Raw genomic sequence first — 16,346 nt, 5'->3', positions numbered from 1 at the left:
GAGTACATGCTACATGCTAGGCACTGTGCTAAGAATGAACATTTGCTATCCATTACATAGCCCAAGAGGCAAATGTTATTATTGCTGCCATTTGGTACATGGGCAATCAGCCTCCCATAGCTAGTTATGTTGCCCAGCGACACACAGCTGGGAAGTGGGAATTGGGCTACGAACAAACCCCAAGTGATGGGACTCTAAAGCCATGTTCTTCCCTGAATCTTGATCTTCCTCCTTAGGAAGGCTTGTCTCTCAACTTACCTGACCTTTGCTCTACAGTGAGTGATCTTGGCAGGAGTGTGGGTACAAGATGTCCCTTTCTGATAACTGTTGTCTTCCATCCACCACTGTGTGTGTCATGTATGTGCTGCTTAAAGACATTTGGTCAATCATAGTTCACCTACATTATGGCCAGCTTAGTTTGCACAAGTGCATTCTTTGATATTTGTGCAGCAAGACTGCTTTAAAAACCCATTATCAACGTGTGCAACACACAAGTCCCTACACTTGAAAGATAAAAGAAGAAATTCAAGTTCAAGGTTAGGTTGGATTATGTATTGAGACCTTTCACTGACAATGACAGAACTAACAGAAAAACTGAAACAGTGTATTTATTAAAATATAGCCCTGTTAGTAAGAGATGCTAAGGAAAGAATACAGAGTCATAAGATGGAAGGAACATATAAATGTCAGCGTAATTGCTGTCCTGATTCTACCACATGCAATGTCACAGTTTGTCCAAGTTCCCTGGGCCTCACTATCTTTATCTGGTAAATAAGGATGACTCATTCTGAGGGTCAAATTCAAACACAGTATGAGCTCTGGAGGTAAAACATCCTGCAGTATGCTTTGCCAGCTCTGACTGGTCTCAACTCTTGAACAAAATTCAGAGAGAGCCTGCAAAGCCTCTGAGGCCCCTGAAGTCAGGGGCCTCTATTGATTTTCTTTCTGCTGTGTGTGATGTTGGCTTAGAAGTCTGGGAACACAAGGCTGGAACAGCATTTGCCTCAGGCCATTCTGGGTCATGGGACATGTTCAGTTCACTCCCTGGTACATGATTTTGACCCTCTTTTCAGGTTAATGCTCAATATTTTCTCTCATTTGTTGTGAATGATAAAGGAGGGGGGAGAATTATATCTAAAAACCATTTTGGAGAGATGGAGACCCTAGAGTTGGAATTAAACATCTTCCAGTAGTCACTGATGTGAAGCAAAGAAGAAGTCTGTGGTTTGGTGGCAGAAGTTTCCCATAAGAATGTCAGGATGTACGTGTGTATGTATGTGCATGCATGTGTGTGTGTGTGTGTGTGTGTTTGTATACATGTGCACATGCGTGTACTTTCTTGATCTGGGTTTGAACTATCATATGTTTACATGAAGGGTCTCTAGTGCTATCAGGAAGCAGGAGGCTATAAGGTTTTATTTGTATCCACTGGAAATCTACACAGACATGTTTGCTCTTTGCCATGAGGAATGCCAAGGGCTAGCAGAGTGGTGCTCTTATCCAGTGTGGATAGAACTCATGAAACTTCCAGAGAACCCCAAAGTCCTGAGCATGGTTTTGGAGAGCTGCTGGGATGAGTGTGGGAAGACATGGTTATCTAACTAATTTTAGAAGACATTTTCTGCACTCTTCAGGCCAAGCATGGTTGAAAGAATAAACAGATCAAAGCATAGAAACCAGACTGGTTTTAAACTCCCCTCTCCTGTGAGTGATCCAGAGTTTAGCTTGTCTGATGCACCATTTCATTGCCTATGGAATTCCCTCACTGTGCATGCAGGAACACACTCCTCTCCAATAGAGGGCAAATGTTACATGGCTGGGCAGGCTCTTGGCTTACATGAATGCATCTTTCTCATCCCTCTCCACTGGTAGAGCCATGGATACAAGGTGTCCTGACATTGATGACACTGGAATCTAGTGCCACTGTGCTGCACTCCTCTGAGTAAAAATGGCTTTTTGTTTAAAAAGTAAATTACAACGGGTGCATTTTCCATCTGCCACAATAAAGAATAATTTCTCTTCCTTGTGCACAAGAGCTCCAATTATGATTTAATTCAATTCCGATTAACTGTGCTTTGATGGCATTTCCATTACATAAAAAATAAATGTATTAGCCAAGCATAATGTGTTTTGACTATAGTTCTGATGCTAATAAGGAGGCTGCTTGGCGGCTATGATCCCACACTTCATTCGGCAGTTGTAGAGAATGAGAAGAAAAAAAGGGGATGAGGTAGATTGCTAAGGAATCCTAAATACTATAGTTGTCACTATATTCAGGGGCACCAGCAGGGCCTCACAGGTTTGTTCTCAACAGCATCTGTTTGAGCTACTTCTGCATGTGGTGGGTGTTCAGTCTACTGGAGGTTTCTAGGTAGAGAAAGGATGATGGGAACACATGATCATGGATGGAACTGACAACAATGTTTCTTCCTTCTCATGCACTCTGAGTCATCATCAGCCTTTGTCTGAACTCTCTTTCCTGGTCTCCAGCTGGGCAATCCCACTGAGATGCCCCTCACTAATCTGAAATATCATTAATCCCTTCCTGGGCAAGTCCTTTCCTGAACTTTCTGTATGCTTGCTATTTCTCCAATGGGCCCTGACTCGGGATTCACGGGAAAGGAGACTATGCTGGCTGGAGCCTATTTGCCATCACACTCATCTCTGATCACTTTCTCTTCACTTCTTTGTAGTAGGAGCTGTTGTCTTCTGGGATGAGCTAATTGCAAGGTAGCACTAGATGAAGGCAGGATACTGTATTTGGACCTGTGGCCGCTTTCACAGGGAACCCAGCCACAGGACTGTGCATCATGCTATGATCTGTTTGTTTGCTCGTTTTTGTTGGTTTTGGATCTCATTGTGACTTTATAGATACATTTTTAATATGTTTAGAAAGGTATACAGGTACTGTGGTCACATGCATCTCCCTCCACCCCCTGTCATTCTTCCCTCATGTCTACTGGTCCCCTTCTTCTCCTCCAGTTCCCTCAGTCTGATTCTTTTGTTTTAAATCTTAGTGGTGGGGCTCTCAGCTTCTTGCTATTAAGTCTTCCAGCCACCGCTTCTTAGGTTTATCTGTCCTGTAAGGCATTCTCTCCTTTTAATTAAAAATGTATGTTATTTTTATGCATATGGATGTTTTGCCTATATGTATGCCAGCATGCCACATGTATATCCAGTGTTCATGGAGGCCAAAAAAAAAAAAAAAAAAAAAAAAAAAAAAAAAAGGCATTAGATTCCTTCAAACTGAAGTTACAGGTTGTTAGGTGCCAACATGTAGGAACTGAACCCAGGTCCTTGGAAAGAGTGATAAGTGCTCTTAAACACCGAGCCATCACTCCAGTTCTAGTAAGGGATCCTTTAAGCACATTTTCTTTGTTTCAAATTCTCCAAGCAGTTTCTCTTTGGTGAAATCAAACTGTCAAGAGGTGAAGTAACTGCCCAGAGTAATGGCCGTCAACACTATGGGGACTTCAGAACTTCCAACTGTGTACGCCGATTTTTTCTGCTTGGTTAGATTTGTAAAGCAAGCATAAGTAGATCATACTGTACATATGGTTTGATCTACTGTTTAATATGTTGTGCAAACTTTATTTTCTCATTTGAATTCAAACATATTTTCATAACTAATGCTCAACTATAAAGGTCTCTTCTACTTTATCTATGCAATCCTCTGTTATTGAAAACTTGGATCTTCTTTGCTTTTTTCACTCATTTAAATAATTACATGGAACAGCTTCAGTTATGTCAGCTGCACAATTGGTCCACCCTAATTCTTGACTAAATAAGTAATAGCTAACTGAAAATCTGCTCCTCTCCTCCCCTAAATCTAACAATCAAAAAGAGTTTCCATTTCATGTGATAAATTTCAAGGAAATATTCTGCCTCTGCTGGTGGTGTTTTAAGCTAATCACACCAGGTTAGAAACCACATATAGGAGTGGTGAGCCTATATGTGAAGGTGTGAGCAAACTGCCCAGGGCAGAGCTCTTAGCTTGCACTTATTACCCCCAAGGCACTTCCAATAGCTCAGATTGTCTCCTGGCTCACCATATTTCTCAGTTGTTATATCTATGCTGTTTACACTCTGGAAAGTAATGCCTTCATCTATTGAGAAAATTTTAGTCTTGCCATGTTATAGTCATTATTTTAGAGTAGGGACAAAAGTAAATATCAGATGCTACAAGAAGGAGCCAGGAAATAGAAAGCAAAGAACCAGTAAAGAAGCCAGATAATGGCTGAATGTATGCGGTCCTCACTCCATTCTATCCTCATGAAAGGAAGGAACATGGGAATGAAAGGAAGAAAAAGAGGAAGGAAGAAGAAAACTGATTACAAAAGATGAATGAAAACCCAACTATGAAGAAATACATTGCTGTGGAATGCTGTGGAACCATCTTTTTGTACCCATTAAATACGTATTGCTCTCATTGGTTAATAAAGAGCTGACTGGCAAATAGCTGGGCAGGTAGAAGTTAGGCGGGACTTGTGAACAAAAAAGAGTGCAAGGAGGAGAGAAGGTACTGAGAGGAGCAAGATGAACATGTTATGCTGAATAAAGGTGCTATCATATGGCAGAGTATAGATAAGAAATATGGGCTAATTTAAGTTGTAAGAGCTAGTTAGTAACAAGCCTAAGCTATTAGTTGCACATTGAAAATTAATAATATGTCTCTGAGGTTATTTGGGAGCTGGCTGAAGGTCTGGACAAAAAACTCTGCCTGCAATACATACATCTCAAAGAAATGGGAAACTTCTGCTTTGTATTGTACTAGAAGAACATTAACATCCTAAATTCTATGAAAACAGGTTCAACAAGAAACGAGACAACCAACTCAGCACAGCATTAGCAGAATTCACAGTGCTTAGAAAATTGGCAAAAAACTACAGTATTATGGAAATAACAAATTACAAACAAAAAATAACTAAATTAGGCTGCTGAAAATTGCACTGCTGTCATAGTGAAAAGGCTTGCTGTAATAACAGCGGAAGCTGCTGTGAAGAACAGAGATTAAGGTCCTCAGTGAAGGAAGGGACCATTTACAAAAGAGGAACAACATGTGGGACAGAAGATACATCTTCCTTCTGTCCCCTAGAGTGAAATGGCAGATCACACTCCAGGGAAACAGAGGAGGTGGTAAGAATGATAGCCTATTCCCACTAAGTTCCAATAATGAAGACATGCTCCTTCTGGCAATAAACAAGGAACAATAGGCTGAGTTCAAGGAGAGAGGTCAAGCTGACTTCAGACTTCTGCACAAACACACCTGACACCAGAACTTATGAAAGCAGAGCCCGTGATGTTGCTAGGGAGCAACAACACAGGCACCAAGCACTGTTGTGACTGACCACTGATTGTGGATACACAAAGGAAAAAAATCATTCAGGCCCAGAAGTGGTCTAGCTGGTCAAAGTGCTTTTCATACAAGCCTGGAAAGCTGCGTTTGCTTCCTGGAGTCAATGTAGAAAGCCCATGTGGTAGTGTGCATCTCCAATTCCAGCAATCCTACAGAGAGATGGGGGCCAGAGATGGGAGGACTGGGCCGTCTACCAGCAGCAGGGCAGAAGCAATTGGAGAGGCTTTGTCTTAAGAAGGTACAAGGAGAGAACTAAGTCCCTCAAATTGTCTTCTGACCTCCATGAGTGCCATGGCATGTGCACACTCACCCACCCACATACCCACCCACCCACATATACCTACACATCATTGAACATATACCCACATACCCACTCACTCACATATACCTACACATCATAGAACATACACCCACATACCCACCCACTCACATATACTTACACATCATAGAACATACACCCACATACACACCCACTCACATATACCTACACATCATAGAACATACACCCACATACACACCCACTCACATATACCTACACATCATAGAACATACACCTACATACCCACCCACTAACATACACCTATACATCATACAGCACCCACCCACACACACCTACACATCATAGAACACATCCCCACCCACTCATACACACATCATACAACCCACATACCATGTACACGCAAATACACTATTACTAACAACAATAATAAATAAAATAGCAAAAAAAAAGTAATAGTCAGAATACAAAATATAAGAACTCAACTTTGATTGCATTTCCAGAGAAAACTATTCAACTGTAAGCAAGCCAACTGGGATCATAAATAGCATGAGTAGAGAAGATGCAGTCAAAGTTAGACAAAGCAGGAGTAAGTGAGAGAGTGTGATCTTAGGTGGCTGTGTCAGCTAAAGTATATTTTATACATGAGTCAAATATGTGGGTTTTCAAGATACTGGAATACAGAGATGAGTGATATATAGGCATGTACAACATTATGACATTGTGAACATCATGTTAAACACAAATTTGATGCTGGAGAATCATGCTATTGAGCCATAAAACATTATAAAAAAAAAAAAAAGCAAAACAACAAAAACAAAACAAAACAAACCTCATTTGCTTTTGTTTATCTTTTTCTTTTTTCTTTTTTTTTGAGACAGGCTGACTAAGAACTCACTATGTAGTGAAGAATGACCTTGGACTTCTCATAGTCCTGCTTCTACATCTTAAGTAGAAATACAAACTGTGATTATGGATGTGTGCTACCATGCCTAGTTCGTGTATTTACTTGGTGCTAAGGATAGAGCCTGGGGTGTCACCCATGTTAGACAAGTATTCTAACACCTGAGCTACATGCTCAACTTTTGTGATGTTTAAACAAGCTTATGATTTTGTGTAGGGTCAATTTGGTTATCAACTATCGCAGGGAACATGTGCTCCATGGACTACAGGTTAGAACTCATAGGAGTATATGTTTTAAAAAATAGGTTAGCTAATGATATTAAGTTCACTGTAACATGAATAAATAAAAGAACCCAGAGGCTGATACTGGGGTTCAAGCTTCAAGCTGAAGATCAGAAAAGCAATGCAGCCAGCCACTAGCTCTTACCTCTCTACCTCGGCTCAGACCAAAGGGCTGATCCTCAGATGCTCCTGACCTCACTGCTCTTCAGATTCACTCAGACTGCAGTCCTCTCTTCAAGGCGGCTAGAGCCTCTATGCCTTCCTGTCTTCAGTGTGGCTGAAGAATGAATGCCAGCTCTCAGACCCTGTTCCTGTCTTAAATACTTCTCTTGAGTCCTGGGATTAAAAGTGCTAAGATCATTTTTGTGTGTGCTGTTTCTCTTTAAGATTGGATCGATTTCTTGTCATAGTGTGGCCTTGAACTAACAGAGATCAGCCTACCTCTCCCTCCCAAGTGGTGGAATGAAATGTGTGTACAACCACTGCCTGATCTCTATAGCTTTTGGCCGATTTTGCTTTCTGAATCCTCAGGCAAGCTTTAATGAATTATAAACACTATATCACCAGAGTTCACTATAAGATGAACTGATACATAAAATTCTACCAGTACAAATGCCTTGGTAAAAGACTGTTGACTAGTATTCAGTTTAACAAAGAAAAACATTTAAACAAAATATTCTTAAATAAAATGCTTTCAACAAATAGAAAGCCATGGTTGAAAAATTATAAGATCTACTATTTTACCATACAACTTAAATATTATAAATTCCAATACAGTAAAATTACTAACATCCTTGAGGGAAAAGAAGATAGAAGAAGAGAGAAAATTGTAAAAGTACTAATTTTCCCATTTTTCACAGCAAAGAATCATTCAATATTGTTTAAGACCATTTTAGAAAACACAGACTCACACTTTTCAAATCTTTTAATGATATCTTCCTGGAAGGAGACGTATTTTATTTGCATTTTTTTAAACTGAATTTTGTCCTTCTAAGTAGATAAATTGGAGCCCTGGGCTCCATTACCTCAGAGTGTGACCCATTTGGACACGGGATCTTTACAGAACTTCAGTGAGGTCATGGGGCAGATCATAAGCCAATATGATCTCACAAGTGTCCTCACAAGCAAGGGGAAAGTTGGATGAAGACTTGAACAGAGGGTGAAGACAGCAAAGGATGTGATGATCTCTGAGGCTGTCAGGAACTGGAGGAGAAAGGTTGTGACCACTGACACCCTGACCCTAGTCCCCAAAATGCAACAACAACAAAACCCCTTTCTTGTTTTGTTTGTTTGTTTTAGTTTTAGCTTTTGATTTCTAAGACAGGGTCTGATGTATCCCAATCCCAGGCTGTCCAAGAACTCACTATGTAGCAAAGGATAACCTTGAATTTCTCATCTTCCTGCTTAAGAGCTCAGATTATAGACATCCTCTCCAGCCAGACAGCCTCCATGCCATCCCTTGACCCTGAGAACTGTGAGACACCGAGTGCCTGTTGTTCCAAGCCACTGTGCTTTTGAAACAGTCCTGCAAACATAATGTGTGTTTAAAAGGATTGTTGTATAAATGAGTGAAAAATCATCTGTCTGAAGTTTACTAATCCTCTACTTATGTCAATTTCTATGTGTTTTCAATGTGTAAATACTTAAAAAAAAAACATTATGGACTCTGCCCCAAGCTATTTCCATCTATGCAATGTTTGGTTAACAACCCCACCTATCCATTTTCTGCATTTTCTGTCTACAGCTTCAAAAACAGAATGAAATGTCACCTTGTTTTTAATGATGGTTATTACCACAAGATCAGATTTGGGTTGGTTGTTTTGCTTTTTAACATTCACTTTTGAAATGTTTCTCAATGTGCATGAATACTTGAAAGAATAACATTGCAGTGAAAACAATCTTTTTTATTTTGGTCCTTGTCTACTCTCAATTTTATTTTATTTTACTTTTTAATGCTAGGTATGACTCTTGATACATTTAGTTAAATTCTTACCCAGATTGCAATAGTTTATGCTTATACATACACACAATGGATTGGGATGTATGCTGTATTTTGTTAAAGTGTTGTTATTGAAATAATAATTTTAAGGGACTGAAAATATTTTAGACCCATTGCTTCATTTTAATTGATAGGAACTGAAAAGGTCATCTTGTATTTTTTATTCTATCTGAATTTTTAGACCTTCACTGTGGTTGATTTTTATTTATTTATGAGAAGCACATAGTTTATACTTGTTTACACAAACATACATATATGCAGAGGAATTTGCCCAATTTGTTGCCACTGCTTGGTTCATCTGTTTTGCTTGAAAATTCAATTATTGATGTTTTGAAATGTTCAGGAATTTTAAATTTGTTTCTTCCAGGTATTTTGTTTTCCTTTCCCTGGTTTTTAACTTTATTATGCTTTTGGGGGGGCACATTTTATCCAGTTTAAACAAGTACATCATACACTCAAAACTTCCCTGACTATCCCTTGAAGGTCTGTCTCTCCCTGTCCTTTGTACTAGTATATGTATTTGTTCTCTTTTTTACTTTCTCCATGTTGAGACAGATCTCATCTATCCCATGGTGGCCTTCAGCTCTCTGTGGAGCAGAGGATCATCTGAACTGCAAACCCCTCTTTCTTTATCTCTTGTGCTGAGATTGTAGGTGAGCATCACCAAACCTGAATTCTGTGGTCCTGGAATCAAATCCAGGGTTTTGTGGATGCTCAGCAAGTGCCAACTGTATAATTTAAATCAGCATTTATCTTGCTGTCTTCCTCTTCCCATGTTTTCAAGGTTCACACACACTATGAAATGTACTAGTATTTCACTACATTTTAGGGTTAGATACTATACATTGCCTTGCATAAAGAGGGAGTACAGGCAATATTGTGTTTATTCGTCAATTATTAATCATTTTGATGAGTGGCTACTATGAATGATAGTGAAATGGCCATCAGGTAAGACTGTCAAGCTGTTTTCCATAGTGTTTAATCTATTTCATATCATTATATGCAGTGTATGAAGTTTGAGTTTCATAATAATATTCCCATCTCTAGAACTCATTTTCCATTTTTCTCTACTTTTAAAATCTTTTTTGTTTTCATTTTCTTTTTAATTATAATGAACATTATAGTGAGCATGCAGCCCACAAGCTCATCATAGTTGTGATTTGCATTTCCCTAATGAATAATGATGTTGAGATTCTTTTCATGTGATCTGTCTGCCACTTGCATACTTCCTTTGGTGAAACATAGGAATTCCATTCCACATTGTAACAATCAAATCATTTTGTTAGTTATTTCTTATATGTTCTAGATACTAAATGCTTATCAAGTTTTTGATTTGCAAATAGTTTCTCGCATTCTGAGGGAGTGATTTCCTTTTCTTGTGTCCCCTAATATTGATCAAGTCAAATCCATCTATTTCTATCTTTGTTTTCTGTGTTTGGCTTACCACATTTAAGATTGCATTGGTAATCAGATAGCATAAGGATATCACATTAATTTCTTCTAAGTAACTGTGTGCATTTAAAAATAATTCAGTGTGTTAAGCCAGTATGTTCAGCATCAGACAAAGAGGTATTTTTTCCTCAATTAAATGGGTTTAGTACTCTTGCTGAAAATTCACTGATTTTGAATTCATGCTTTATTCCTGACACTCAGTTTTAGCTCGTTGATGTATGCTCTATCAGTGAAAAGGTCCACATTCTTGTTATTGTTGTGTGATAAGTTTTGACATCAGGGAGTGTGAGTTCTCACTTTATCTCCTTTTCTCTTATTTTGGCTATTCTTAGTTGGATGCATGCATATCCATTTTTTGGATCCACTTATTGGTTTCTATAAACTAGTTGAGACTCTGATTGAGAATATATAAAAACTATAGATCAATTTAGGGGAAATATACACCTAACAAAATTGTCTTTTGATCCATGAATGTGGGATGTATTCCCATCTACTTAGGTCTCTTTCAGCAACAATTTTGTAATTTTCCAAGTGTACATTTTGTTAAATGTAGTCCCATGCATTTTGTTATTTTTTTTATAGCTTTGTAAATGGAATTGCTTTCTTAATCTAATTTTGGGATGCAGCGTGAACTCTTTGTTTATGGCAAGTTGTTTGAAAATGGCAATTGATTTTTGTATATTGATCTTATATCCTGCAATCTTGCTGAAATCATTTGTTATAAAGGTTTTTAAAGTAGTCTCTTCAGGATGTTCTATCTACAAAAAGGTATGGCTTGACTTCTTCCTTTACTACCTAAGTACCTTTTAAACCTGAATCTTATCTGATTACACTGATACTATGTTAAATTGAACAAGTAAAAATATACATTATGTTGTGAGATGGTGTGTGATTGCTCACCAAGTGTTATTCTAGCTATACCTTCATCCTAAGTGCTTTTTATTTTAATGAAGATGTTCCCTCCTATACTTGTTTTCTTTTAAGGTTTTTTTTTTTTTCATTGATTGTATATGTTTTTGACAGCTGTGCGTGTGTGGTTGCACATTTATGTTTGTGAATAAAGGCACATATATACCATAGCATGCTTACACAGGTCAGAGAACAATGTTGGGTTTTGGTTCTAATCTATTTGAGAAAGGGTCTATTTTTATTCTTTGGTGCATATGCCAGGCTACCTGGCTCACTAGCTAGGGAGGATTCTCCTGTGTCCACTTTCTATCTCATTGTAGGAATCCTGGAATCATAGACCAATTCTCCTGCTTTATATAGATTCTTAGGATTTAAACTCATGTTTCTATCCTTGTTCAGCAAGCATTTTGTATTTAAACATTGTTTTAAGATAGGTTGTCTCTACTTAGTCCAAACTGTCCTGGATTCATAGACCAAAATGGCTTTGAACTGAGTGATCTGCATGCTTCTGCCTCCCAAGTACTGGGATTAAAGATGTGTACTACCATGCCTGCCTGTTCAGCAAGCTCTTTATCCTCTGATTACACCCCATAGTCTGCTCCTTTAATTTTGAAAACTCTTGAGACAGACTTGTGTTAATTCATATTTAGATGTTTGACATAATTTACTAGTGAAACAGTTTGCTTCCCACCTGCTCACCCTGCCCATCTACACACAGGATCTAGCTATGTGTCCTAGGCTTGCTTGAATTTACCATATCGTGTAGGCTAAAACATTCATGTTTCTCCTCCCCCATCTCCAAAGTCAGGGATTCCAGATGTCTACTATCATGCCCAACTATCTTTGGAGATTTTTTGATTATTGGTTATACTTACTTGTAGAACTAGCCTCAAGCTCCATTTCCTCTTTTGTCAGTTCTGCTTGTTTGATGGTTCTAGGCATGTGGCTTTATCAGATAGGTTATCTGATTTATCAACATGCAGGAATTTATAATATTCTTTTGTAATCCTTGTTTTGTTTGTAAAATTGGTATATTTTGGTAATTTTGGTTTTTTTCTAATTTCAGCACAGCTAGAGATCTGCCAATTTTGTTGATATTTTCAATGAAACATTATTTTGTTTCATCAATAATACATAACATATTTTGGATATTTTTGTTTGGTATTTTTCCTTTGTTTTCATTTTAAATATATCCTTTCTTCTGGTAGCTTTGGGTAGAGTTGAATCTTCTTTCACCAGCTCTTCAAGGTTTACTTACTTGAGATTTTTCATGCTTTTTTTTTTAATGTGGGCATTTAAATAGATGAGTTTTTATTTGATCACTGTTTTCACTATGTCCTGTTCTGTTTTAGTGTGTTGTATTTTCAGTTCCATCCATCTTAAAGCATTTTGATCTCCTGATTGAGGAATATTCCATATTAATGTCTGCCATTTTAGTGTAAATTTATCCCATTGTGATAGTTGTATGTCAATTATTTAAAGTTTCTTTTGATTTCTTTTATAAACTAATCTATGGAAACTGTTTCATATGAACTTGAGAAGATTCATTTGCTACCATTGAGTGGTAAATTCAGTACAGGTACAGTTAATTTATAGTGTTGGGCAAGTTTTCTTTCTCTAACTATAGTTGTTCTATACATTATTGAAACTAAAGTTGGTTGTTTGTATACATATTTTAGAATTCTTTTACTTTCAGCCTATGAGTTTCTTATGGAAAATATACAGTGTATATTTAAAAACCTTCTGTGTTTTAGTCTGAAGTTTTAATCCATTAACATTTAATGTTTACTGATATTGCAAGGCTTAATTTTGCTATTTTTCATATACGTGCATATATATGTGCATATAACACATACACACACATAGATACACACACACACACACACACACACACATATATATATCATACATCTTTTACTCTAAATTTATCCATTCTTAGACAATAGATACGCTTTTATAATGTGCTTTTTTATTAGATCCTAATTCTTGTACTATTTGTTTTACAGTCTTTCCTTGGAGTAATTTAAAAATCATACCTATTACTTCAATTTACAAAACCTTAGTCTAAATTAATAACAACTGGCCTTTATTTAAGCACTGACATGACTGTTTAATGTTACTTTCCAAATTGCATCTTTATATATCTGTGGCCATTTACATAGATTTGTAATTGTCTCTTCTGCAGTTGGTATTATTTGAATATAAAATGTCACCCTCAGGCACATACTTTGAATGTTTATTTCTAGATGGCAGCGTGTAAGACCTTTGGGAGGCAGGTGCTAGCTATATGAAGTAGTTCACTAAGGGTAGGGCTTTTAAACTATATCTGGCCCTTAGTTCTGTTTTGCTCTTTGCTGCATGGGCCCCTGAAATATGAACAACTGTCTTATGTCATAAGATTTCACTGTTAAGATGTCTGTCCAAGTGTGTAAAACAAAGCACTGATGGATTGAATCCTGCTGAAACTGTGTGTCCTAATGAACCTTTCCTCCCTTAAGTGGTTTTGGTCATAGTGACTAAAAGTAATTAATAAAGAAAATTTATATCATAGTGAAGTCATTTCTGTGACTAAACATGACTATGTGATTCTCAGATTTGGAGAAGGAATTTGTAAGAGAGGCCCTAGAATGTCATAACTAGAGAATAGTTAAACATACATGTGGGGATTTGGAAGACTAGAATGCCAATAACCTTATAGCTAGCAAAGACTGCGTTGGTAAGGTTTCTGATGGGAATAAGGACTCTGCTGATAACTGGAGTAAGGATCACTTGAACTACAGTATGGCCAAGAATTTGTCTTCATTTTCCTAGTGTCCTGATAATTTGAGTGAGGCTCAAGTCAAAGATAATGGTTCGCCTTATTTGACTGAAGGGATTGCAAGGCAGTGTAGCATTAAGTCTGCTGGATGTTTTTAGCCAGGTTTACAGCAAAAAATAAGAACATTGAGGAGAATTGGGAGATGTAAAAATATGAAGGTTAACTAGAAAGGGAACACACACACACACACACACACACACACACACACACACACTAAAACAGGCAGACAAAAAGTTTTTGATTATTAGAAGGATCATCCTAATAGTATCCAAGCACTAAAATAAGAGGTAAGTTCCCTTAGGGCCTCTTTAGAAATTGGTGAGACTCCACGACTCCAGCATGTAAAACTCACTTTGAAAATTTCCCTTTAAAAGAAAGTGTCCCTGGAATATTTTACTTTTTCTCAGCCACCTAGGGAAAAACTTTCCCTAGGTTTAAGCTTCAAGCTCTCAGAGGTAACTTCAGCCAAGTTCCAAGCAGGGGAAGGTACGGTTCACCCTGGTGGCAGAACTTGACCCTGTCTACATGACACTGATTTTGTGCCTACACAAAATGCAGGATGCATGCATTATAGAATTATGAAGGCAAGCAATGAGATCTTAAAGGAAAATCTTGAAGACTAGGCAATGCATTGCAGAATAGGATCCTTGAAGGGACCTCTGCAGGTAATTTGTGTGAAACCATGAGGTTGAAACCTAAGTTGAAGAGGAGAACCCAGGAAGTTCTGCCAAGGAAACCTGTAGGCAATGGTGAAGATTGGAGACAGGAGTAATGCAAAGCAACAACAACAACAACAATAGGTTATATGTATCTACATTAAGGTCACAGGAATAGTGCTGCTAAGACTGGTAGAACTCATACCAAGCTATCTGTAATATATTTTGAGCAGAGGACAATTAGCTGATAAGCCAGACCTTGTAATGAACCTTCTTTAACTCTAAGTTATAGGATGTTACAGATGGTCTGTGGTGGTTAAATCTATTTTTCAACTTGATTGGATTGAGAAATACTTAGAAGATTGATAAAACTTACCTCTGTTTCTGATCCTACCATAAATGTGGCACTACACCACAGGTTCAGACTTCAGATTGAATAAAAAGGGGAGAAAGGAACTTTGTAGCCACCGCAATTGATCTTTCTTGTCCCTCCATGCCATGATGGCTAGAATCATGACCCATTGCACATCCTTTGCTCCCTAAATGGTTTTGCAGATATTTGGCCATAACAATGTAAAAACAACTATCAACAATTACATATAAGCTTATTATTTATGAAATATTGTTCCTGTAGTTAATACACAAATACTATATTTTATATTTTATTTTTTTAATATGTGGATGGGGTAGTAGTAGGATTATATATTTATTGTCTTAGTTAAGGTTTTTTTTTTTTGCTATGATGAAAACACCCTAACCGAAAGTAAGTTGGGAAGGAAAAGGTTTCTTTGGCTTATACTTTCATATTGTAGTTCATCATTGTAGGAAGTCAGGATAGGAACTAAAAAAGGGCAGGAACCTAGAGGCAGAAAGCTGATGTAGAGGTCATAGAGAGATTCTGCTTACTGGCTTACTTCTCATGGCTTACTCAGCCTGTTTTCTTATGGAACCCAGGACCAACAGTCCTGGCTCCACCCTGGGCTGAGCCCTCCTCCAACAATCACTAACTAAGAAAAGCTGGCTCCTATGGAGGAATTTTCTCAATTGAGACCCTGCCTTCTCCAATGACTCTAGCTTATGCCAAGTAGACATAAAACGATCCAGCAATCTATGTGAATATCGCCTTGTGTGATGGAAGAGGAGTGAGAAGGGGACACAGGCTTTGGTAACTGAATCTTGACGCATTCATGATTCGGCTGGGCAATGGTGGCTCATGATTTTAATCCCAGCACTTGGGAGGCAGAGGCAGGAGGATGGATCTCTGTGAGTCTGAGGCTAGCCTGGTCTACAAAGCTACACAGAGGAACCTTGTCTTGAAAAACAAACAAACAAATGAAAAACAACAACAGAAAGAACCAGGTCACCAAATATCAATGCTCTGGAAAATAATTTTTTTCTTGTGTGCTATTCTTTTTAATCCCCTTCTTTCTGTCATTGGTATAGCAATATCTTCTCTCCATTATAAATGTTGAGACCAAAATACTAATTTGAGGGAAATGCATATCTGTTTCTTTTTAAAGCCTTATGTTTGAGCTCCTAAATGAGCCTCTCCTACCAAATTTCATCTCAGCCCATCCTGAAGGAAGCCTGGTAGTGTCAACTGGAATATGCAGTATGGGACCCTGAAATAAAAAAAAAAAAGTAGTTGTGCATAGGACCAGCCATGGTTGGTAAACTGATGGAAAGATCACAGG

The sequence above is a fragment of the Phodopus roborovskii genome, unplaced genomic scaffold (genome assembly GCF_943737965.1).
Source record: "Phodopus roborovskii unplaced genomic scaffold, PHOROB, whole genome shotgun sequence".
Taxonomy (NCBI): domain Eukaryota; kingdom Metazoa; phylum Chordata; class Mammalia; order Rodentia; family Cricetidae; genus Phodopus; species Phodopus roborovskii.
The sequence above is the reverse complement of the archived record's forward strand: the minus strand, read 5'-3'. Positions refer to the sequence as shown.